The sequence below is a fragment of the Petaurus breviceps genome, unplaced genomic scaffold (genome assembly GCF_028583685.1).
Source record: "Petaurus breviceps papuanus isolate PSGF00001 unplaced genomic scaffold, PetGlider_PUasm1.0 171, whole genome shotgun sequence".
Taxonomy (NCBI): domain Eukaryota; kingdom Metazoa; phylum Chordata; class Mammalia; order Diprotodontia; family Petauridae; genus Petaurus; species Petaurus breviceps.
Genome location: NW_027185754.1, coordinates 6,538,137 through 6,562,254, shown reverse-complemented (window position 1 = coordinate 6,562,254; position 24,118 = coordinate 6,538,137). Strand labels below are relative to the sequence as shown.

The 24,118-nt window shown below is 41.2% G+C and overlaps 1 long non-coding RNA gene across 1 annotated transcript in view; it reads left to right on the top strand.

The window, feature by feature from the left end:
• Window positions 1-23,878, top strand: part of LOC138157059 (uncharacterized) — a 57,410-nt gene extending 33,532 nt beyond the window's left edge. The window contains exons 2-4 of the long non-coding RNA XR_011167285.1: window positions 18,948-21,803; window positions 21,951-22,150; window positions 22,243-23,878. This is a non-coding gene — a long non-coding RNA (uncharacterized lncRNA). The remainder of the gene's footprint in view (window positions 1-18,947; window positions 21,804-21,950; window positions 22,151-22,242) is intronic.
• The last annotated feature ends 240 nt before the right edge of the window (window positions 23,879-24,118 follow it).

Here is a 24,118-nt window from a genome sequence, read left to right as displayed (position 1 = left end):
CATGATCATGAGAAAATTGTATAACATTTTGGGGTCTTGGTTTCCTCAACCAGGGGGTTCAACAGGAGGCCCCTTCAAGCTCTCACATTCTGGTATTCTAACAGTCTGTGGTTTTCTGTATGCTTTAGATAATGTCCCCTAATTGACTAATGTCTATAACAACCAATAAACAATATTTGAGTCATGAGGATACTTTGGAAAGAGGTTGCAGGGACTCTTAGGTACAAATCCATGGTCAAGTGGGTATAAACAGGAGAACCAATAGCCTTAAAAAAGCTTCTGAACCATTGACTCTAAAAATAGCATTCAGTGATTTGCATATAATTTGCCTTCAGTTTTTTTAAATGCAGAAAATATAGAAAAGTAACCCATCATCCAGCTCTTGTATTTCTCAGATTTGTCCCCTGCCCCGCTGTAACTCATCTTCCCCTTGTAACACTAGCTAAGCTCAGACTACTCTGAAAGATAAAATGATGAAGTGGACTGTGTGTGGGAATGCTCCTCAGCTCCCTCTCTCCCTCATCCCTAAACATTTGGGAATGGGCAGCACTGCTCCGGAAGAATCCAGGGCTTCGAAAATGGTGGGATTCCAGGCCAGTGTGATTGATGGCTTTGCACCCACGCCAAACAATAAGCATGACTGAATTTTCACAGTTGAAACCATGAAAGGTTATTCGACTTTTAATTCTTTGTGGTCGGTGTTCTCTCTCCTTCCTTGGAGAAACCCTTGATTTTCACTTGCGAGATGCTTGGCTGCGCTTGTCATACCCTAAAAGGTGATTTCAGTTCTCGGATGCCAAAGAACCTTTTCTTCTAATCAAAACACAGCTGCATAGTCCCGTGTGATCTGCTAATGGGCACCCCAACTCTGGGGTATGTCTTTCTGTACCTGTGAAAATAGATATAATTAGTATAACAGATATCATATGTATATGCAAATCCAGCAGGTAAAAATGACTAGTAATGAGACAGGGTTTTCGTTTGCCAAACTTAATCAAAGCAAGGGAGCAGCCTAATCAAACACATGCGACCCCCACTCACCCTGCCTACTAGCTTGCCTTCCTCCTAGCTTTACTGCCCTTTTTGGTCTCCTTTGTTCCCACATTTAGGGCCTTTTGTCCAGGTTTCACGATATATTTATTTAAGAAAATGTATTCCTAAAATTTTTCTAAGCATGTTCTTTTAATTAACCACTTGAATGCCATGTGTCTACCCAAAGTAGACTTATGAGAGTATGGAAGAGGTAGAGAGAAGAGGGAAGGAGAGAGGTCATTGGAATTCTTTCCTCCAGATGAAAGAGAGGAATGTTGGAGGACTCCAAGGCTGGGAGTCAGAAAGGTTCAATTTTAGTACTGACTGTTCCCAACAGGACAGACAGGTCTTACAGTACATAGAGTGTGAGGTCTGGAATCAGGAAGATTTCCCTTCTTGAATTCAAATCTGGCCTCAGTCACAAACTAGCTATGTGACCCTGGGCAAGTCACTTAATCCTGTTTGCCTCAGTTTCCATGTCTGTCAAATGAGCTGGAGAAGGAAATGGCGAATCACTCCAGTATCTTTGCCAAGAAAATCCCAAATGGGGTCGCAAAGAGTTGGACATGATCGAAACACATGAACTGAATTGCTACCACAACCTCAGTTAAGGTATAAAGTGTGTTGTTGAAGCTGTGTGGTCTTAGACTAGTCACAGACAGATGCATTTTCAACATTCATCCCAAAGTGGCTACTTTGGGAGCCAGTGAGTTTCCATCATTAGTAATACGTAAACAGAGGCTGGGTGACCATGCATAGGAAATATTGTAGAGGAATTACTGTTCACACATAGATTGGGCTGAATGCAAACTCTAGAAATTGAGGATTCCATGGTTTATACTTTTCTGGGGCCTTAGTTTCCTTCTCTCTGCAATGAAGAGTTTGTGGCAGTATGGTCCCTCAATTCCATCCATCTCTTATTTCTCTAACTTTTGGTGGACCTAAGACATGCTTCTAAGACCTCTAGATGGGCACTGAAGATTCATTGAGAGCGCTTTAGCAGGGAGGTATCCTGATAAACAGGGGCAACAAGTGACCAGCAGTAATGGAGATCCAGGCAGGCAAATCATAGGACTGGAATAAGATTCAAGGGTCCAGCAGAGAGAGTAGTCTGGATCCCAGTTCTCTAGTCTAGTGATGTCAAATTGAAATAGAAATGGGGGTCACTAAATCATACAGAAAGATCTCTGCTAGATAACCTCAAATCAACATTATCCAAATTGTAATGTAATTTTATTCATACTGTTAAATACATCTCAATTACATTTGAATCTGGTTCAGGCTACAACCTGGAGTGTTGTGGGCTAGCCACTGTTCTAAGAGACTGTTAACCGAAAGGCAGGCATTCAGCCCTAAAGGAAATATGTGGGGCATTGGGGTGGGAAGGGAAGGGGAGGCAAGCTTTCAGGGTAGGGCCCTGGGATCTTGAATCTGGGAGAACATGATAGGGACCCAATTAGTAGGATTGGGGTACACAGTTGTGGGTGGGGAGGTAATCACATTCAACAAAACACGGACTTAGTTACTAGAACTGAGATATACAGGCAGTATGGGGTCAGAAATAAGACTAAGTTGGGCGGCTAGGTGGTGCAGTGAGTAGAGCACTGGCCCTGGAGTCAGGAGGGCCTGAGTTCAAATCCAACCTCAGACAACACACAAAAACATAGCTTTGTGACCTTGGGCAAGTCCCCTAACCCCAATTGCCCTCCAAAAAGCAAAAAAGAAAGAAATGAGACTAAATTGCTGCTGAGCCACTGAAGCTATGGATTGATGGGCCCTTCTGTCTTGACTGACCTATTGGGCACTGTGCTCTATCTACATCCTTGATTTGAGGAAGTTCTCTAATGGAAGAGCTGGCAAAGCAATATAGGTATCACTGGACAGCTACCTGGTGCAGTGGATAGAGTGCTGGGCCTGGAGTCAGGAAGCCCTGAGTTCAAATTTAGCTTCAGGTACATATTAGCTCTGTGGCCCTGAGCAAGTCACTTAGCCTGTTTGCCTCAATTTCCTCATATGTAAAATAAGCTGGAGTGGAAAATGGCAAATCACTCTAGTATCTTTGCCAAGAAAACCCCAAACAGTGTCACAATGAGTCAGCTAGGACTGAAAAACTACTGAAAACAGCACTCCCTTAAATTGCACAGGAACTTGAGTTTTTTGTCTGTTGAAATCTTCTCTATCTTTCAAGACTGAGCTTAAATGCCTCTTCTATTGTGAACTCAGCCTTCAATATTCCTTTTATCCAGAAGGATTTTTCTGTATTTTCATACCATTTTGATTAGCAAGTAGATGGTATAAGAGATAGAGGGCTAGGCTTAGAGTCAGGAAGACAGGAGTTCAAATCCTGCTTCTAATACTTGCTAGCTGATGAGTCCCTGGCCAAGTCACGAAACCTTTCAGCCTTAGTTTCTTTACTGGTAAAATGAAGATAATAGTAGCTACCCCATTGGGATGTTTTGAGAATCATATGCTACGGTTATAAAATGGGGATAATAATATTTGAGCTACTTACATATCAGGGGTATGGTGAAGAAAAAAGTGCTTTGTAAATGTTATAGTGCTATAGAAAGGTAAATTGTTATTGTCTCCTCCTATTTCCCTTTCCCCAGACATCTAAGATAAAGCTGAAGAGCGGTACTACTCTGCATTGGTAGGGAGATATTCCTCATCCAAAATTAATCAGATTATAAGCAATTTGAGGATAAGAATTATGCCTTATCTGTGTATCTCCTTTAACACTTGGCACAGGACTTACCATAAATGGGTTCCAATAATAATATTTGTTAAGAAGGCACTCAGACCAATTTCTGGGTATAGATAAGAGCAATGGCTCTCCAAGTGTTGTCTGCAGACCCTCAGGGGTCCCCAAGACTCTTTTAGGGCTTGGAGAAGTCAAAACATTTTCTTAAAAATTTTAAGATGTCATTTACTCTTTAAGAGACTTCTTTTTTCCATCTACACATCTGTATGAGGCTGAATTTTCTTCCTCTACTGCAACCAGAACAACATATCATAACGGATTGAATGCAGAAACAGATATGAGAATCCAGCTGTCTTCTATTAAGAGATTAAAGAGACATTAAAGACATTTGTAAAAATATGTAAAATGATGCCACTCTTCTCATTAATTTTTTTTGGCTTTGGAAAAAAAATTTTCATGAAATGTTGTTTATAGTAACACACAATGGGTTTATTATTATCATTTTAAATGAATAAATATTTTAAATGTTATCAGTTTTAATTTCTAATATGGCAAATATCAATAGATAAAACCCACATAACAAAAGCTCTTTGGAATCCTCAACAATTTTTAAAACTGTAAAGGGCTCCTGAGACCAAAACATTTGAGAACTGCTGGGTAAGAGAATAACATACTCCTTAATTTTCATCTTTTATTTCCCATGCAACCATTGCCTGGATCTTGGACCAAAGTTTAGCATTTGCCTGCATTAGTTCAGAGATGCTGCTGTTGGCTCTTGGTTAATTGCTGCATTGATGTTTCATTCCTATTGAAGGCATCGATATTTGTTCAATATTATAAGTCTTAAATAAGCATCTAAATGACATATTAGAGCTGATCATTGTAGAAAATGATTTTCATGAAGGATAATCTGGAGCTCTCATGTTTCCATCATTACCTGGTGTCTCTAGTTGACTCATCTCTGAAGCTACTTAAATGATAACATTAGACTCAATAATATTTAAAATGATTAAGCCTTCAGGGTAGGTTTATTTTCAACAGTGCATGTGAGCTGCAAAGAGTTTGGAAGATGACCAAATCTCATTGAAGTGATAATATGGCTATGTTTAATATCTGGATTACAAACCTCTTGAGCACTGTGGTGCTATTGACTAGTTTGGGTAAAGCAGGGATGGCATTCAACCTTCAGGTTTCCAAAGCAGAATGAAATATAAACCCTAGAAACTGTTTGAGGCTGTTAACCCAACTCAACTTTGAGCTTCAGCATCCTCTATTTAGAGCTGGAGGGACTTCAGAAGTCATTTCACCTAGCCTTCCCTCCCCCTGCCCCCATTCTGTTAGTTATGCATTTGTTATCTAGTAGTGTCCAACTCTTCATGACTCCATTTGGGGTTTTCTCAGTTTCTCAGACATTTCCTTCTCCAGCTCATTTGAAGAAACTGAGGCAAAAGGGGTTAAATGACTTGTCCAGGGTCACACAGCTAATAAGTGTCTGAGGTCAGATTTGAACTCAGGAAAAATAAGAGTCTTTCTGATTTCAGGCCTGGCACTCTATCAGTTGTGTTATCTGTCTTCCCATTTTACAGATGGGCAAACAGAGGCTCAGGGAGAAGTGCCTTGCCCAATGTCGCACAAAGATAGAAGTGATAGTTTTAAGATTTGAATCCAGGTCCTTGCACCCTCAGTCCTGTGATCCTTACACTGTACTATGCTGCCTCAGAGTCTACGACAAGTTCTTGACCCCACTTATAAAATGCTCTAAGTCACAAGCCAGGAGGATAAAATCTTTTCATGGTTAAAAAAAAAGTCTGTTGATAAGTTTGCTACACTATTAAAATGTTTAATCACTGGCCTGAAGCAAAAGCAACCATTAAGTCTGAGGTTGCAATTTATTAGAGTGCCCGGAAAATGCTCACCCAAATGTTAACGGGGGTTGTGGATTCCTGTAGGAAGAACAAAACTGAAACTGAAAATCTGGTTACCTTAAAAATGAAGAGAGATAAACAAAGCCCAGGGCCAAAGCAATAGAGGAATGGAGATATATAGATACACACACACACACACACACACACACACACACACACACACACTTACAGGGGAAATCTGTTCCAGGGCAGATCATGTAAAGTTTGCCCTGATCAGCAATTTAATATCCCAAATCCCACAGGATCAAATGATAAAGTGACCATGGGGCAGAACTAAGTCAATGTGACAGCAGCCGAAAGGGGGCTGGGGAACATGCTTCTGGGGCTGAAACAAGACAAGAGAAGGTTAGAGCTGTTGGTCTGCATGCTAGGGACTCATGCCCTGTGTGGGAGAAAGAAATCCTGTTTCTTTGGGGGACTCTTGTCAGAGCTCATTCCAGACAGCAGACCAGGAGCTGCCTAGCTCTAGCCAGCTCCTCTGCTTTTCTCAGAAGCTCCCCTTTCCCTGTGACCTCAGCCTGGGAGCCTCAGCAGATATTAACTATAGGCAAAGGGGGGGGGGGAGTTCACTTTGGAGAAATATTTTCAAGTTAAAACATTAGACTTTGGAACATGTGATTATTTCTTCTCTCCCCCACCCCCTGGGGTTCCCCACCTCCTACTCCCACCTCCATTCATTTCTCACTTTGGTTGCCCTGATAAACTTCACAGATTAAATTATTATACCATCGTCCCTGGTGGAGACTGACTATGGAACATTAACTCTTTCTGGTAATAATGAGAATTCAGGAATGTGAAATTGGGAAGAGACCTAACTAGGCCAAGGGGACTTGTTAGAGAATTTAGAGATGGAAGTAATTTTAGACACAACTGAAGTTCCACATTCACATTCTACAGATAAGGAAACTGAGGCTTGGAAAAGTTCAGAGAACTGCTCAATGTCCCAGCTTGCTGTCAGTGGAGCCAGGATCTGAAACCTTTAATATAGTGTGGATTCCTTGAGAGATCACAGATTCAAAGATGGAAAGGGCCTTGAAGGACATCTAGGCCCCAAATGGGCTCACGTGAAGAATCGGACATGACTGAAAGATAACTGAACAGGGATGGTCCAACTCCTTCACCTCAAATCCATTATGCCTTCTACCATGTCATACTCAAAGACCCTCCATCGGGGGTACCCCAGGGTGAAGGAAACAACATGACCTATTGTGCATTATAAATTGATTTACGTAGATGCTGGTCTCTGGTTCTAGGGAAAGAAAATGGCAGAGGCTGACAATAAGATCAACATTTAGGGAAAAAAGTCAAAACAACATATACCTCCATGCTGCATCCTGTAATTTTAAAAAAAAATCTTCATCCCAGAATTAGAAGTTCTCAGTTTGAGTTCTGATTTGCATATTTTATTTTTTTCTAGAGCCTTTCTGAGCCTCAGTTTCTTTTACTGTAAAATGGGGATAACAGAAGTTGGGTGAGGAAAGAGTTGTCAAACCAGAAGGCAGTATAACAATGAAAATGAATGTTATTACTTTCTGTGTTTTCAAGTAACTACAAGGATTCCAGGCCCACACCTTCTTATTACCCTCCATACTACATATGAGAGTGAAGGAGGACATCCTGGATATTTTATCCATGCTCCTTTTCTCCCTCCCAGCGGATACTTCCCTCCCCAACTCTCTAGTTGTTGGAAATGATACAAAATCCCTACTGACAACTTAGTTGATTATTGTTGTTACCTTCCTCTTCCCCTCACCCCCACACCCAAATGCCCACCAAGGAGGAAGGTGGCTGGAGAACTGTGCTGGAAAATTGTCAGGGATTAAAGGGGGTGCAGAGATCTATTAGGAAGCTCAGTGCAGGGGAAGAGTGCTGGGTCTGGAATCAGAAGTCCTGGGTTTGAATCTCTATTCTATCCTACTAGCTAGAAGCTGTGTGACCTTCAGAAAATCCCTTGCCCTCTTTAGGCCCAAGTCACTTTATCTGTCAAACAGGAGGGTGAGACTAAGTGACTTCTAAGTCCCTTCCAACTCTGCAGCTATGATTCTGTGAAACTGGGAAACTGAGGCCCAGAGAGGGGGAGGAACTTGGCCAAAGTTGAGCAGTAGGTTTATTCTTGAGCAGATCTTTGGTTTCTTAGTCCAGTGTTCTTATCATTGCACCAGTCTGACTCACTTAGATAAGCTGTCATTCACACACCATGACTTTATTTGTCCTCATGTCAGTTTATAATAAAATTCTTCAGGATTGAAAACTCAAAATAAGGTTTGTGTGTGTTCTCACCCATGTGAGGAATAGAGAATGTCTAAGGAAGGGTGGGATCATGTTTGGAGTTGAACTTGTCCACTAAGGCACCTCCTAATTCTCCAATTCATAACAACAGCAATGATGATGATAATAACTGACCTTTATAGTGTTTTTCCATTTTCAAAGGTACTAAGGTATTCTCTAGCTCTCTAGCCCATATTAAAAAACAACAGGAGCAGTAATGACTTACATGTATAGTGCTTTGCCATTTTTAAACTTTTTTTCCCCAAACAATTTCTCATTTTCTCCTTACTATTTGCTTATGCAGTACACGGTGCAAGTATCATTGTCTCTATTTTACAGGTAAAGAAACTGAGGACTAGAGAGGGAAAGTGACTGTTCAAGGTCTTTAAACCAGTAAGTGGTAGAGATTCAAACCCAGGTCCTCAATCCATTGTCTTTCCACTATAATCTCTTTGAATATATAAGCAAGATCATTGGCAGAAGCTCTTGGGCATTAAAGCTAAGTAGTCTCATTGAGTGCCTACTGAGTGCTCTGCACTTATAAGGCTATGTTATGCAGATAAATCAAAGGTAGTAAAATGGTCCCTGCCCTAAGGGAGTTTTTAGTCTAGTGAAGAAGGTGAGAAATTCACATGGAAACAGAAGGTCCAGTGCCAAATTTGGAGCATAATTTCTAAATACAGAGCCAAGGTTCATGGAGAAGAGTTTGAGTCACACATAGCAAGGTGGCCTTTTCCATGGTGCTGACATAGTTTTGTGTTATAAAATAGGAGAGGAGAGGAGAGGAAAAGTCACATTGTTAAAGGCTCAATCAAGTCAAAGAATTTTTGTTCCATCTTCAAACTTTCATAAGAACCTGCCATCTCCACACAACATGCTTTCAAAGGCAACATGAATAGTTGTAACTGATGCTAATTCTATGGTGTCGTGAACATCACTGTCGTCACCTGCCTCAGGAAGAGGGCAGGGTGTCCCGGGATGTCAGTGGCAAGATCCAATTACATATTGAACCACAGAGGAAACTCACTTGCTAGGGAGAAAACCCTCAAGTAATCACTCATCTAACTTTAAGTTCCTAAAAGGAAGTAAAACACATATTTTCTGACCACTCATTTCACTAGGATTTCACTCACCTTACCTCTTAGGCCCTCCAAACACTTTCCCTTCTAGGCCTTCATTCCTCCTAGGGCTGTAACAAGAAAGAGATAAATTTATGCCCATGTTGCAGTTTGGAAGACTGATGATGTAGAAGGGGATAGTGCCACGATCAAGCTCACATGCCAGGTTGACTGATTCCAGCTGACTATCCAGCAAAGTGCTTTAGCTTGGAAGCTATGGAGTCTTTCCCTTGGCATAATGGGGTTTAAAATTAGAGATGCCTACGTGGCTCACTGAGCCTGAACCTAAGAAGACCTGGGTTCAAATATGGCTTCAGACACTTACTAGCTGTGTGACCCTGAGCAAGTCACTTGACACTGTTTGCCTCAGTCTCCTCATCTATAAAATGATCTGGACAAGGAAATGGCAAACCATCGCAGTATCTCTGCCGAGAAAATTCCAAATGGGGTAAGGAAGAGTCAGATATGACTGAAAAATGACTGAACGACAATGGCAAGCACAACCTTTGACTTAGTTTTCTCTCCTGTAAAATGGGGATAATATATCACTGCCTTTCATACTCGTGAGGATCAAATGAGATAATAATCTGTACCATGTTTTGCAAACCTTAAAGTGCTACATAAATGCTGGCGATGATGATGATGATGATGATGATGATGATGATGATGATGATGATGATGATGATGATGATGAAAGATCTTAAAGATCAACGAGTTCAAGTTTTTCATTTGACAGATAAAGAAACTGAGGGCCAGAAGAGGTAGTCTTTTATCCCAGGATCAGAGGGGCAGTAAGTGAAAGAGACCTTGCCCTCCCTTTTAAAGAACAATTCTTTTGATTCCATTGCTCACAGAAGGCTTTAGGGTTTACTAAACACTTCCTTACAGGAGTCCTGTGAGGCAGGTCATTTGAGGGCTATTATCCCCATTTGAAAAAAAAATGGAATGAAGAAAACCCAGAGAGAAGAAACAACTGAGCTCTGAGGAATTAAACCCATGCTCTTGCCTTTTAACAATAGCAGCCATTGAATGAACTCTTCAGCTTCGAGTGACGTTGGATCATCCTCTTCATCTTCTCATTTCCTTGTTCACAATTCTTTCTGTGAGGTTGTCTATGTGACATCCAAATGACTGGTCGATTCAGTTGAATTAGTTAAAAATATCATCTAATATAGTGAAATCAAATATATTCTAGTGCAATTCTGCTGGCTCAGTGGATAGACCATTGGGTCTAGTGATCTATCTAGGGATCTAGGGATCCAGAGATCCAGGGGTCTAGATCTGGCCTCAGATGTTGACTGACTGTGTGACCCTGGATAAACCACTTAACCTCAGTTTCTTCATTTATAAAATGGACATAATAATAACACTTACCTCTCAAGGTTGTTATGGAAATCAAATGAGATCATGATTGTAAAGTACTGTTCCTGGCACATATGTAAAGTTAGCTATCATTATTACAACTCGGTGATTCGTTGACAGTTTCTTCCACTTTCCTACCAGCTGTGCAGGCATTATGTTTGTTATAATGTTAGCAGTGCTGTGTTTAATCATCAATATGGTCATACAATCATAGATTAAGAGCCAGAAAGTACCTTAGTGGACAATTAATCCAACCCCATCATTTGGAAAGTTCAAGGAGGTTAAGTATCTTGTCCAAGGTCACATAGGTGGTAAACAAGAAAGGTAACATTTGAACTAGGTCCTGTGACTTCAGAGCAACTTCTCTTTCCATGTCCTGCGCTTTCCCAGGGTGAGCAATTGTAGTGGTATTCTGGAGATTGGGGCTTGAGGCTCAGCCACGTTTTGTGGTCTGTGGCAAATCATTATACCTCTCTAGGACTCACTTTCCTCTCCTGTAAAATCAGGGACTTGGACTAGGTGATTTCTAACTTTTTGGTTTTAACATTCTATGATCTATTATTTTAGGAGTCAAGATAATCCTGGAGGTTGTTACCATTTCTTTGAGATCACCACCCACAGAATTTCATCTCATGAAACTGACCATGAAGCCATTTGCCACACCCACATAACTTGGTCCCTACCACATTTCCTATGTACCATATCACTGAGGAATATGACACAGTGGAAAGAGCCCTTTGGAATAAAATGGGTCAGGGTTCAAGTCCTACCCCTATGTTTATTACCTATTATGACCATTGACAAATTACTTAACCTCCATGGGCTTCTGTTTCCTCAGAAGGGGAATGTTGGATGTTAGAGTTGATGGTCTCTACAATCCTTTCTTGGTCTAGCTTTGTGATTTTAGGAAATTTGACTTTCTCTCTTAAAGTCCCAAACAAACAAATAATTGCTCTGTTGTTCTAATGGGAGAGGATCTATAGGTTACTCTTAACTAACCATCACAAAAATAATAATCTCTTTGAAGTGTATATAACTTGAAGGTTACAATATGATTTCACATATATTATCACAGTAGATCTTCACAATAAGCCTATGAGGTAAAAGTACTTCCATTTCCATTATATATCTGAAGAAACAGAGATGCAGAAAAATGAAGTCACATGGCTACCAAGTGCTAAGTTTTTCTGGCTATTGCTAGTCTAATGCTCACATACTAGTGATTCCCAGGCTCTCAAGGTAATGCACAGTTATCCCTTCCACATTGTGACTTTCCCCATCTCTGTTTTGGTATATTGCAGGTCAGTCTAAGAAATTAAAATGGGAATTCGGGGGGAGTTTTGGGTAAGACACAGATGACATGTGAAGGCCAGCAGACAACATAGAACAAAGTTTAGAAACTTAGAAATGCATAAAATATATGTATAGTATTATGTAATATCAACATATTTTATCTTTTAACACCATAATAATTCTGGTTTCTTTTCTGGTACAAATGGAGGGCCAAAAAATTTTATGCAGATTTTCCAGATTGTGGGGGCATTGTGCCTCTAACCCCTTTAATATGGAAAGGATAACTGTACATTTTAACTGGGACTTTTTTTTGGAGGGGGGAAGGCAAGGCAATTGGGGTTAAGTGACTTGCCCAAGGTCACACAGTAAGTGTGTCTGAGGCCAGATTTGAACTCAGGTCCTCCTGACTCCAGGGCCAGTATTTAACTGGGTCTTTCTGGAAAATATGGTTGCTTTTGTTGTTTAACCTATTCATGCCTCTAATTCTAAGAATAAGCCTTTCCTGAACCTCCCAATTATTAGTGCTCTTACCATGGACTCCCACTCCCACCCCTGGCCCCAGTAGAATTTGTCTTTCCATCCCCATACATAGGACCCAGTACATGGTCTAGAACTTTTTGTTTGTTTGTTTGTTTTGAGCCGTGATTTCAATGATACAAAGCCTTTGTGGTGAGGAAACTCCTGCTGCCGATGCAAATCAACAGCTCTGATGCAATTTATAGTATTACAGTTGTCTACAGCACTAAGAGGACTCAGGGTCACAGATCTAGTATGTGTCAGAGGTGGGAACCCAGGCCTTCCTAACTGTGAGACCAACTCCCTTATCCAGTGACTGAACTAAAAGAAATCAGTTGGCCTTGGTGGGCAGGAGGTAGGGGGAGAAAGAGGGGTAGGGAGGTGGATCCTTTACCTTGCTTTCCTGTGAGGAAGACTTGTCCCGCCCTGGAGTCTATCAGCAAGAAGAAATGCAAGCAGAGGGAACCTAGAAAGGATGGGGAAGCCTGACTGGCAGCATCATGGGAATGACTCATTTCAACAGCACTTCAGGGTTTACAAAATGCCTTCTTTCCTCGCTGCACTTCTGTGAGAGCCATGGGACAAGTTGTCTTATCCCCGTTATACAAATGAGGAAATTGAGGCTCAGAGAGATGAAGAAGAGACGACCCCAGTTCCTAGGGCCAAGAAGCATCAGAACAAAGCCATGGAAGCAGGTCTCCTTAGTCTGTATAGCTCCAGGAAACCTTCTACTGCACCACACTGCCTGCTTCCCATCAAGTGAGGCTCGGAAGAGTCTTTCCAAAGGGCCCTTTTTATTGCTTTCCTGTTTATGGCTGAGAAGTAAACAGTCGTGGAGTCAAGTTGTCTCCTTCTGGAGCTTGTGGGATGTGGTCTGAGATCCCCGAATGATACTCCTTTTCTGTTTGGCAGCGGAAAGCGTCAGCCCAGATCAACTCAGCCTCATCTTTAGAAATCGGCAGAAAGCCCCAGTTCTTTCCATCCTCTTTGGTCATGACCACCTTTTCCCTACCTCCCATCTTTCCTTAAGTACCTATTTTGGGTAACAAAGTCTCATGCCAGCCCAAATATGTATGTGTACATGTATGTGTATTTGTATGTTTGTGTGTGCACATATGTATTATATGTATGTGTGTGCATGGCATGTGTATGGGCATGGATATGTGTATTTGTATGTATGTATTGTTGTATATGCTCATAACTATATTTATATATGTTTGTATGCACATGCATGTGTGCATATAAATATGGGTGTGTGGGTACATTTATGAAATGTACACATATTGAATTTATATGCATATACATATGCATACATATATCTGTATATAAATAGGGGTCCAGGATAGGATTCCAAGTAGGAAGGCACTTTTGAGGCTGAGTCAAACCCCTTCATTTTACAGATGGGGAAACTGAGACCAAGTGAAACAAAGTGCCTTGCCCCACATAACACGTGTAGCATGCTAAGAACATGTAATTTTGTTTGGGGGTGTGGTTTAATTTCTAAGGAACCTGCTTTCATTTTTTTCCAGTCTCATTCTCAGTGGCCAATGTTTCTTTTTCATGCCTGACTATATACACATGCTTTTAGTGCCCCCCATCCTGGGGCCCCTGTCACCCCTTAGTCCTAGCCCAGCCTCCTATCTGCTACATATTGAACCCTCTGGTTCAGCTCTATGAGGCATTGTCTCTAATGGATGCTTCTGATGCCTGAAGATGAACCTTTCAAACTAAGAGGCTAAACATAGCGTAGAGGCAGGAATCAACAGGCTGAAATTATGAAGAGTAGTTTAATTGGGGCGTGGGGGATTGATGGGAAGGAGAAATTTGCTTTGTAGAAATTTCCAGTTTGGGGGCGGCTAGGTGGTGCAGTGAATAGAGCACCGGCCCTGGAGTCAGGAGGACCTGAGTTCAAATCAAGCCTCAGACACTTAACACAAAAACTAGCCATGTGACCTTGGGCAAGTCACTTAACCCCAAATGCCCTCCACAAAAGCAAAAAAATAAAAGAAATTTCCAGTTTTGCTGTTCTGGTGTCTATAGCTCTTTACAACTATAAAGCCCCTGACGTCTATAATCACATTTTTTGAGCTTAACAACAACACTATGGTGAAAATAACACAATTTTTATTATACTCAATTTTGAAGATGAAAATACTTAGATTCGGATAAATTATGACATGCTAAAGAGCACACGGCTTATGTCAGCCCAGGGACTAGGACTGAGGCCTTTGACTCATTAATTTATCTTTCAACCACACTATGCTTCTCCTTTAAATGTAAGTTTCCAGAGTCGGGGAATGTGCTTGTTGCTTTTATATAGGCACATGGGTGGGGAACCTGCAACCTTGAGGCCACTTGTCCTCGGGTACAGCCTTCTGACTGAATCCGAGTTTTACAGAACAAATCCTTTTATTCAGGGGATTTGTTCGGTGAAGTTTGGATTTGGTCAAAGGGCCACACTTGAAGACCTAGAGGGCCACATGTGACCTTGAGGCTGTATGTTCCCCACCCCTGGAATAGGGCCTAGCATGGTGTTAGGTGTAGAAATGCTTCACAATAGTTTGCTGTCACTGCTGCTGATAAAACTCATCTTCAACATTTGTAGAGGATTTTTAATGTCCCTAAGGATCTGAAATTTAGAACAGGTCTTCTTGTTTGTGGCTGACATCTATTTTACCTTCGCAACAGCTTCATGATGTAGGTAGGATTAGTATTACTCTCCCACTTTACAGATAAGAAAATCAGATGTAGAGAGTTAAATTCTAGGGCTATAGATCTGGTTTATAAGAGGAGTCAAATTAGGAACTGAGGCTCCTGGCTCCTATCTTTTGTTCTCCCCAGTAGACTCTACTTCTGTGGACTGAGACCCTGATGACCACGGTGATGGTGAGGAATGCTGACTGTGAGCTGAGGGGGTTTCATTGCAGAGGGATGTATAAAGTGTCTCAGCTTGCAAGGGAAATCTTCACGTCTCACTTGAGTTCTGCCCCCTGCCTGCAGCCGGAAGATACAGAATCAAGGATCTCCCACCCACACTTTAACAGCCTACTCAGCTGGGCTGTTAGCTCCTCAGCGCCAGTCACAGTCAAGGTCAGGGCCTTTGCTCCCAATCTCAGCTTCCCTCTCAAGCCTCAGGTGTTCTTGCTCCTGCTACCTCCTCCTCCTCCTTGAGGTTAATGACTAAGCTGGCCACCTGGAAGCCAAGTATGGCAATGGAGAGCAAGGTCAACTGCAGGACTCTCCTTTAGGCCTTCCCTGGCTGGAACCCACCCACCTTATCCGCTCTGATGAGAATTTCTCTGAATGTCTCTGCTCTGGGCTGGGAGCTTACCCTGGGACCTTCTCAGATGAATACATCTCGGAATCACGGATGGGCAGTTTTATCTTCAGACCCACCCCGCTGTGACAGTCTCCCTAATCTCTCAGAGGTGAGATTAGGTTCATGGGGTCCAGGGAAGCCAGGGAGGGAGAGGAGAGCTCTCTACAAATTATCTGGGGGTGGCTCCATTTGTGAATTTGACCTTAAGAGGGAGAGCAAACCTGAAATGAAGAAGGAAAATGTTTGAGAAAGGAGGATATTGGTTCCTTTTTTCTTCACTAACCTTCACCTGGCATACTCTGAGGTTTTAGGAAGAGGAATCTTGATTTCAACTATTTCCTTTTTCTGTATTACAAATTGACCCCCCCTGACATTGGTAAGAGTAAAGGAGTGAACTACTTATCTGAGTTCATAAGTTATCTACTACACCCCTTGGGGCTATAGATTAGGGATAAGAATTTATTAAAATATCATTCTCCCCCCCAATCTCCACCCTACCCCCCCATCTAAATCCAAAACAGATCTATTTATTTATTTTGGGCAGCTCATGTTTGAGGTTGGTGTGACATTATTAAAGAAAATTTCATTAAAAGGAAATCTTTCTTTCAGGCAGGGAGGGAGAGTGGGGAAGCCACACTTTTTTTTTTCTTGAGGAAGGAAAATGGGAAATTGGCCTGAATACATGTTGAGTCCCTGCTTCCAAGCAGTTCCTAAATTCTGGCAAATGCTCAATGAGCTCGTTGTAATTTCCTTGGCTGGGTTATCTCCGTTGTCCTAAACTTTAAACCCGAATCATTCATCGAGGGCCCTTCTGTAAGACCATCCTGTTAAAGAGCTCTAGGAAAGAAAACATTTGCTGTGTTATTGTAAGTAAATATGAATGAGTCCCACATTTGTTTGGAAAGGATAAAGATCTTTGGGTGGTAGTGAAATCAAGTCATTCAATCTTGGGGTAGAAGGAGAATCTAAGGGACAACATTAAACTTTGCCGTCTCCCCCAGACAGCTCAGAGCAGAAGGCCGGAGACTGTGTGATATCTAAGTAACTCAAAACCCAAGGCATGATTTTTCTTTAGAAGTTTCCTAACTTGTCTGGTTTTTGAAGGGGGTTGGGAAGAGCTTGAAAATAGTAACTTTGCCTTGATTGAGAAGGAAACTTCAAAGATGTAGGGGAATGGAATGCTAGGGGAAGAAATTGAAGAAATCACACCCCTGTATTTTTTTCAACTGATTTTTTTTTCCTATGGGAATGACACTCCTCCCACCTCCTCAGTCTGATCCTCACCTTGGAATCAAGGCCTCTCTGACTTTCTCCTCCACTTCCCCCAGAGTCATTGTGGTAGCAAGTCAATTTTCTTCCAGTAGAAGCGAAGGCTCAGCTCAGGCCTGAAACTGTGATGCCCTGGATGTCAAGTGAGAGACCAGCTTTTTGAGGCTCTTCCCAAAGGTGACCTTTAGGCATCATGGACTTTTAACATTACAAGCCTTGAGGAATCTAACGCTCAGAACATTCTGCAAAGGTGGCACTCCTCTAGGAAATGGAATAATGCTTCCTGTTTTTTCATTCCACCTCCCTACCTCCCCCCCCAAAAAAACAGCACTCACCACCATTTTCTTCTTTCCTTGTTTTATTCTGCAGACTCCATGAAAAGGAAAGGTAGCTCTCAAACCAGACTGAAGGCTGTTGCCCTCTTGTGCTGCTTCATCGGGTTGTAATATGTAATCTTAACAGATCCTTTAAAAGGATTGTAGTCAAAGTACCCTTTCAAGCACTGCTATCCTTTTGACTTCCTTGCTGTAGTGATATTAGAATAATATTATATATTATTGTATCTAATAAGTAGTATATTATATTTAGTAATGATATTTGATAATAATAGAATAATAATTAATACCAATAAATAATAGCAATCACTTGGGTGGTATTTTCATGTTTGCAAAGTGCTCTGTGGATGTCATTCGATCATTTGCCATTTGCACTCTTTTGTCCAGGGTCCCCTTTTTTGAATATTAAGCTCTACTGACTACCATTGCCTACCAAACTCCAGAAACTCATCCAAGAAAGACTTGTTTGATTCCTGCTTTGTAAGAGATCGTTAGATTGGCTTTTCCTTTCTCTTCTTATTAAAATCATAGATTTGGGGGAGAGTCCAATGTCTTCCATTTTATAATCAATCAAGAAGGTAATTTGGGAGGGGGGAGTGTAGGGTTTATAGTAGCTGGATAGATCAGAAAAGGCCTCTTGGAAGGGTGGTGTGGTAGTTGAGTGAATCTTTGAAAGAAATCAGGATTCTAAGATGGAGAGGTGAGAAAGTTGTATATGAGGAAATGAAAGTCTAAAGAAGGGCAGTAGCTTGCCCAATGTCTCATATGAAGTAAGTGGAAAGCTAATTCGATATGAATTCTAAAAATATATGTTGATGCACAAACAGACTTGTTCACACCCATATTGCTGGTGAAAATTAGGTTCTTACAAGTTTCCCTTAGCTCTCAGCTGACCATGGAGAAACTACGAGAGTTTTCTCCTCTCCCCCTGAAGTTTGGATATAAGTAGCAAAGGCGTCCAAGGATTCTGAACTAGATCCAAAGCTTGATGACTCCAGCCCAGACTCCTGTGGTTTTTAGCACTTGAGTTTCCATTAAAATTTACAAAACACCCCTGTTTTGCTGGCTGATTTATGGTGGTATTAGGTAAAACTGCACACGGTGTATAAAATATGGTGTTTCTCTACTTGTAGCCTGATCTAACATGTTATCGGTGATTGCAAGTGCATTTTATAACCCCAGCTGCCAAATCGAAATAAAGGTGATTCGAACATCAATCTCCAGGATAAAATCAGGGCACTTTCTACTGTGGTTTGACCTTCTCCATGTCTTTGGATAGTCCGACTTGTCTAAGTCCTTCCAACAATTATCAAGGGACAGTTAGAAAAGGCAGCTTTAATGGCCGGGGTTGGGATTACTAGATGCATCAAAAAACTTAAACACTCATCCCTGAGACTTCTGCTCCGAGTCCATGGAGGAAGGGGAAAAATCTGCCAAGACTTCCAGTTGAATCTGAGAAACAAAAGGCTGTGGTGGGGAGTGTTCAGCTGGTTTATTTGTACTGTTGACAGTCTGTACCCCTGAAATGTTCGGTGTCATTAGCAGATATAAAAAGCTATAAATAAAGTTGGGGGGGGGGGGGGAGGAGGAAGTCCACAGATAACAGTGGCTCAGATACAGTCGGCTACTGCCTGGGTAGTTTGTTTCTTATTTATAGCCATAGAAGCTCCCATTCACTGTGGGATATGGAAACGTAAATTTTGACCATAATAAAAGCGGGTGAGAGTGAACTCAGTTTACTTTCTGTAGCTGCTATAGTTTTGGCTTAAACCCCATAAATGATCTATGCCTCTTGTTATCATTTGTTAGACAATGTCCGAGAAACTACCTAGCAAATGGCAGGACTGCTTCCTTCAGAGAACTTGGAGCAAGGCAGCTCCTAACCAAAGAAGAGGATTCTGGACCTGAGGGTACAGGGAAGTAGAAAGGACTGTAATTCTTGAAAGGTGACTTTGAATAGCTTCATTGAATCCCTGGATTTTAGAGTGGGAAGGGACCTAGTTCTACTTCTCATGTTTTCAAATGGGAAGAAACTATTGTGATTACCTGAGACTTTATCTAGAATAAACCCACAAGTATGAGAACTACAAAGAAATCTGGAGAGAACTTTATGAAAAAGAATTTTATATATATATATATATATATATATATATATATATATACACACACAGAGACACAGAAGAGTGGTGTATACTCTAAATATGATCAAGAGGAAAAGTGAATGAGGATGACTGGACAGTGAATCTTAATGGGTTAATAGAGGAAATGACTGAAATGTTATGTTACAATATTCATTGAAATTAATTGTTAAGTACTGAGAAAGTTGATTTGGTTATAGAAATGCTCAACACCAAGTTTTTAACAAAACATTTAATTAATTTTTTAAAAGTATTATGATTTCACTGCCTGGGTCTGACCTTCTTCAAAATCTTTCCTAAAATGAATTTCATTTTCTTTCAGTTCTGTTCTGCCACCGTCATAGTAAGAACTCAAGCCTGCACTTCAAATAACAAAACATTTTTTACAAAGACCCTTTAAGATATGCTAATGGCTATAGGATGATTATTAAGATAAATACCATGTGAAGGAAGCAAGTTAATTATAATATATATAATCAGTCATTGGTCAGCCTAGAAGTTGTAATTTATTGTTCCCTAATTTACATTTGCTATCAAAGATATTTAATTTAAAGGAATTATAGAATAGCATGATTTGAGTGGTTATAGAGATGATCTGCATTTAGCTAACTTCAAAACTGTTTTTTCAACCTTGTCTGCGGCAATTACATACAATTTTGGGAAATAACATACTCGTGCTCAACAGCAACTTGTAATTGTTGATTCAAAATTGGGAAAGCCGTTTTTGTAAGAAAAAGTATCGCAATTTTCTGTTCAAGGTATTCATTTATGAATGCTAGGCAAATGTGTTAAAGGATTGGAGAACTAAACAGAGGAAGTACACAATTTGTAGTTTTGAGTTTGTTTTTGGTCTGACCTTAGCAGAAAAAAAAAAAACATAAAAAACAAACCTTTTAGCGTAGTGATAAATTGTGGGGTGTGGCTTTTTTTTTTTTTTTTTGCTTATAAATGATCTGCCTATTATCAGAGACCAGATAATAATTCTTTACTGGACAGTCCTAAAAGCTATGCACCCTTTGGGGGTTGGTTATAAACATAGCTGCTGCTGCTTTTATTTTTAAATGAAAGAAATTCTCCTTTCTCTTTTTCAGAAAAACTTGTTTGTGAAGTTGGGGTTCACCTTTGGGCCACTTTCTGCCTAAGTTGCTGGCCTGGATTTCATCCATTGTTCTTGCTCGGAGCTCAACTCTAAGCTCACACCAACCGGCAGGAGACACTTTCTCGTATCCCTTTGTCCCCGAATTAGTGTTCTGTGATGAATAGGGGCCCCTCGGCTCAATGAGTGAGAGAGGAAAAGAGAGAACTCGCCCTCAGCACTGTTACCTCCCAGGAATCCTCTTTTTAATAACCTCAGCAACACTTTGGTTTTCAGGGGACTTGTCTGAAATGTAACAAGAGGCAAGCTGACTCCTGCTCATACTCGGGCAATCTGACCCCCACAGATAAAGAGGAAACTGGTAACAGGATGATTACTGCAGAATAGCAATTTCAAGTTAACTGCATCTTATGAATGATAATTCTTCAGCTGCTCAGATATCACACCAGAGCTAAAGTACAGAGATTTGAAAGCTTTGTCCTTAATTCTCATTTTTCATGGGGTCAGACAGGCTCCTAGAACCACATCTTTAAATTAAGTAGTCCACCCTCCCCACCCCACTCCCATATTGAAGATAAGGAAACTGAGGCCCAGAGAAGTTTATGCAATGGTCAAACAGGTAGAAATTCAAACCTAAGGCCTCTGACCCCCGAGACCCAGTGTTCTTCCTGATTGTACCACCTACCTACTTCATAACCTCATGAGTTCCTATGTATTGCAGGAGTAATTATATGGGGGGTAAAGGAAGCCTGGGTAGCTATTTGGAGTGATTTACTAATCCATGAATAGTATGTTTCATAGACTGGAGGGATGGGATATTTTAGTAAATAAGGCACTGGAATAGATTTTAGCAGGCTTGGGTTCCAGTCCTGGACTTAGTTAATAGCTATGGGACCTTAAGCAAGCCATTTCTCTCCTCTGGTACTTGGCTGCCTCATTTGTAAAAGGAGGACTTTGGATTAAACATACTTCCAGGTTCTTTCCTAGCTCTCACATTCTGTAAAAGTGAGAGGTTGTTTTTGTTTGTTTTTTATAAGGATGGGACTATGTTGGTTCCTTTTTTCCCCTTTGCACCATCTATGCCTCTTTGAATAATGTTCCACATATAGCAGGTTCTTAATAAATTAATAAGTTAATTTATTATATAATAATAAATTCTTAATAAATAATAAATTTATCATATTGAATTGGGCAAGCTTGGGGTGGGGGAGAAAGATAAAGCGGAACCTTTAACCTATCTATGCCTCAATTTCCTCATTTATTAAATTAAGGGGTTGAGTTAGATGATCTCTAAGAATCCTTCTGGCTCTAAATCTATATCTTATAATCTTTGGGTCAATCACTTCTTTTCTTCATCTAGGGGACTCCCATAGGGAAAGTTGTGTCCTTTGAAGTAAGAAAGCGCAAAGTGGAATTTTCACCCTCAGGGAGGTAAGTGTGAGACAGTTTGTTCTGGTCACTCCTGCTGAGCCCATCTACAGAGGCAGGGAGGTTTGGGAAAGACCACTGGCCCTCAAGTCAGAGGAACCCAGGACCTAATGTGGCCCCTGATGGTTTTTTGCCTGTGTGCCTCCCTAGGTTTCAGCTTTCTCATCTGTAAAATGAGGGGATTGGACAAGGTGACTTGTGTGGTCCATTTCAGTCCTAAGTCTATGATCCTGAGATTCAAAGGAGACATTCATTTGAGATATAAGTATGGGCCCTACTGGCTGTCCAGAGCGCTGTGGCAGTAGTTCAGGGTGAGCCCAATGTCTGCCATGATGTTCCTTTATCTAGAAGTAAGTAAAGGATCTTTGTACCCTTCTCTGTAAACTTTTCTAACTTCCATAAATACCCAAACCAATAATTTCATTTGATTCTCCTCCTATAGATGTGTGTATGCATGGAGTCTAAAAGACATCTGGTCACTCCAAGGCCTCTGGAGCAAGATGTCTACCAGACAAAAACCAAAACCAAAGCCAGCAGAAGACAGCCTTGCTGAAGTCCCACCTCCTCTGTGAAGCCTCCTCTGATGGCCACAGGCCAGACAGACAACACCTTTGCATGTTGGGCTCATGGAATCTTGTTTTCTCTTCCATTGGACCTCTCCATAGCATGATCCTCTACGGTGTTGGGCCCACGGTAGCTACACAATTACTCTAATAGTGAGAGGCAGCGATGACAACGATAAAGCAGCTGATTTGGAGTCAGAGGACTCTAGTTCAAATCCCACTTCTGCCTCCTGCTAGTGTGACTTTAGATAAGTCACTTAACTTCTTAAATGACCTGCAAGGTCCCATCTGGCTCTAAAGCTATGGTTCTAACTGTTGATTCATTGAAAACTAACCAATTTCTTGAGAAGTAACTTTGCAGTAAAGTTTTCGCACAAAGGAAAGGGCCTTGGATTGGACAAATCATTTAATCTTATCTAGCCTCAGTTTTCTCACGTCAGTGAAATGAGGGTAGTATGACTAAATAGACTCCAAGGCCCCTTGTAACCAAATGCTGTGACCCTGTGAATCTTGGGGATGAGTGGACTGGTGGGTGCCTTCTCACAGAAGGCCCCTCAGAGGAGAATAAAGGTAGCTCACACCACCAGATCTCAGACTGTCTCTTAGCCCCTCTTTATAAGGAGAACAGGAGAACTTTGTAACAATTCACTGCTCTGTTGACCAAGGATTAATATTTCACTGCTGGATCCCCACTTTTTTTTTTTACCCCCCAGTGTCTGGTTTTTATCTTTGGGCCCCATTTCCACAGTCTGGATTGATTGAAGTCTTTAGGGATGAAGTGCATCAAGGAAAGCTATTACTTTTTGGAGGTCAGAACAGGGCAGTTTAATGTCTAACATGGCCACTGTACCAATTATTTTCCCTGGACCCTGATTGGTCCATTGAGGAGAAATGATGATCATGGCATTATTTCTAGCCATGGAGCTGCTGAATAGTGGAAACACAGAGAACTAAAAAGAGACAGCATGGCTTAGGAGAAGGAGCTATTGGCAATTTCTAAGCAAGAGACTGAAACTCTTGTCCTGGCTTGGCCACTAACTTGCTGTATGCCCTCTCAAATAAGTCATTTTCTCTCTCTGGGCCTCAGGTCTTGAGTGGGACTAATAATCTCCACTCCATTCAGCTTAGATTTGAAAGGATCGTTGGTATTGGGTACTTCTCTACCATTAAATTTTCCATTTCCTAAATCCAAAGGTCTTTTCTTGGTCCTCATCTTTCCTACCCTTCCTTCTGTATTTTAGACTGTTAACTATTACCAGTCACTCTATCCACCATGCTGCCTAGCTGCCTAGGTGAAATGCTCTCCAACCTTATCACTGTCTCTTGGACTCCCTAACTTCCTTTTAGGTTCAGCTCAGATGAGGAAAATATGTTGTGGTGGGAGGAACATTGAGCTTGGAGTGCTAAACCTGCCATTGTTATTCATGAGTTCTAATCCTGACTCTGTCACTTACCACCTGTAGCACCTTGGGCAAGTCACTCAATTTTTTGGGTCTCATTTTCCTCATTTGAAAATTGAAGTGGGGGACTAGGTAACTCATCTTTCCAGCTCTAGAAATGTAATTGTAATTCTCCCACACATCTTTTCCCAAAGCCAGTGGTTGCTCCCCCTTTTCTGAAAATACTTCTTATGTAGTTTATGTTTACATGTCTGTATAACCATTGTGTCCTTCTCTACCCCAGTAGGAGGTAAAACTTGAGGGCAGAGACTATCTTGTGCTTATCTTTGTTTCACTGGAGTCTGGGCCATGGTAG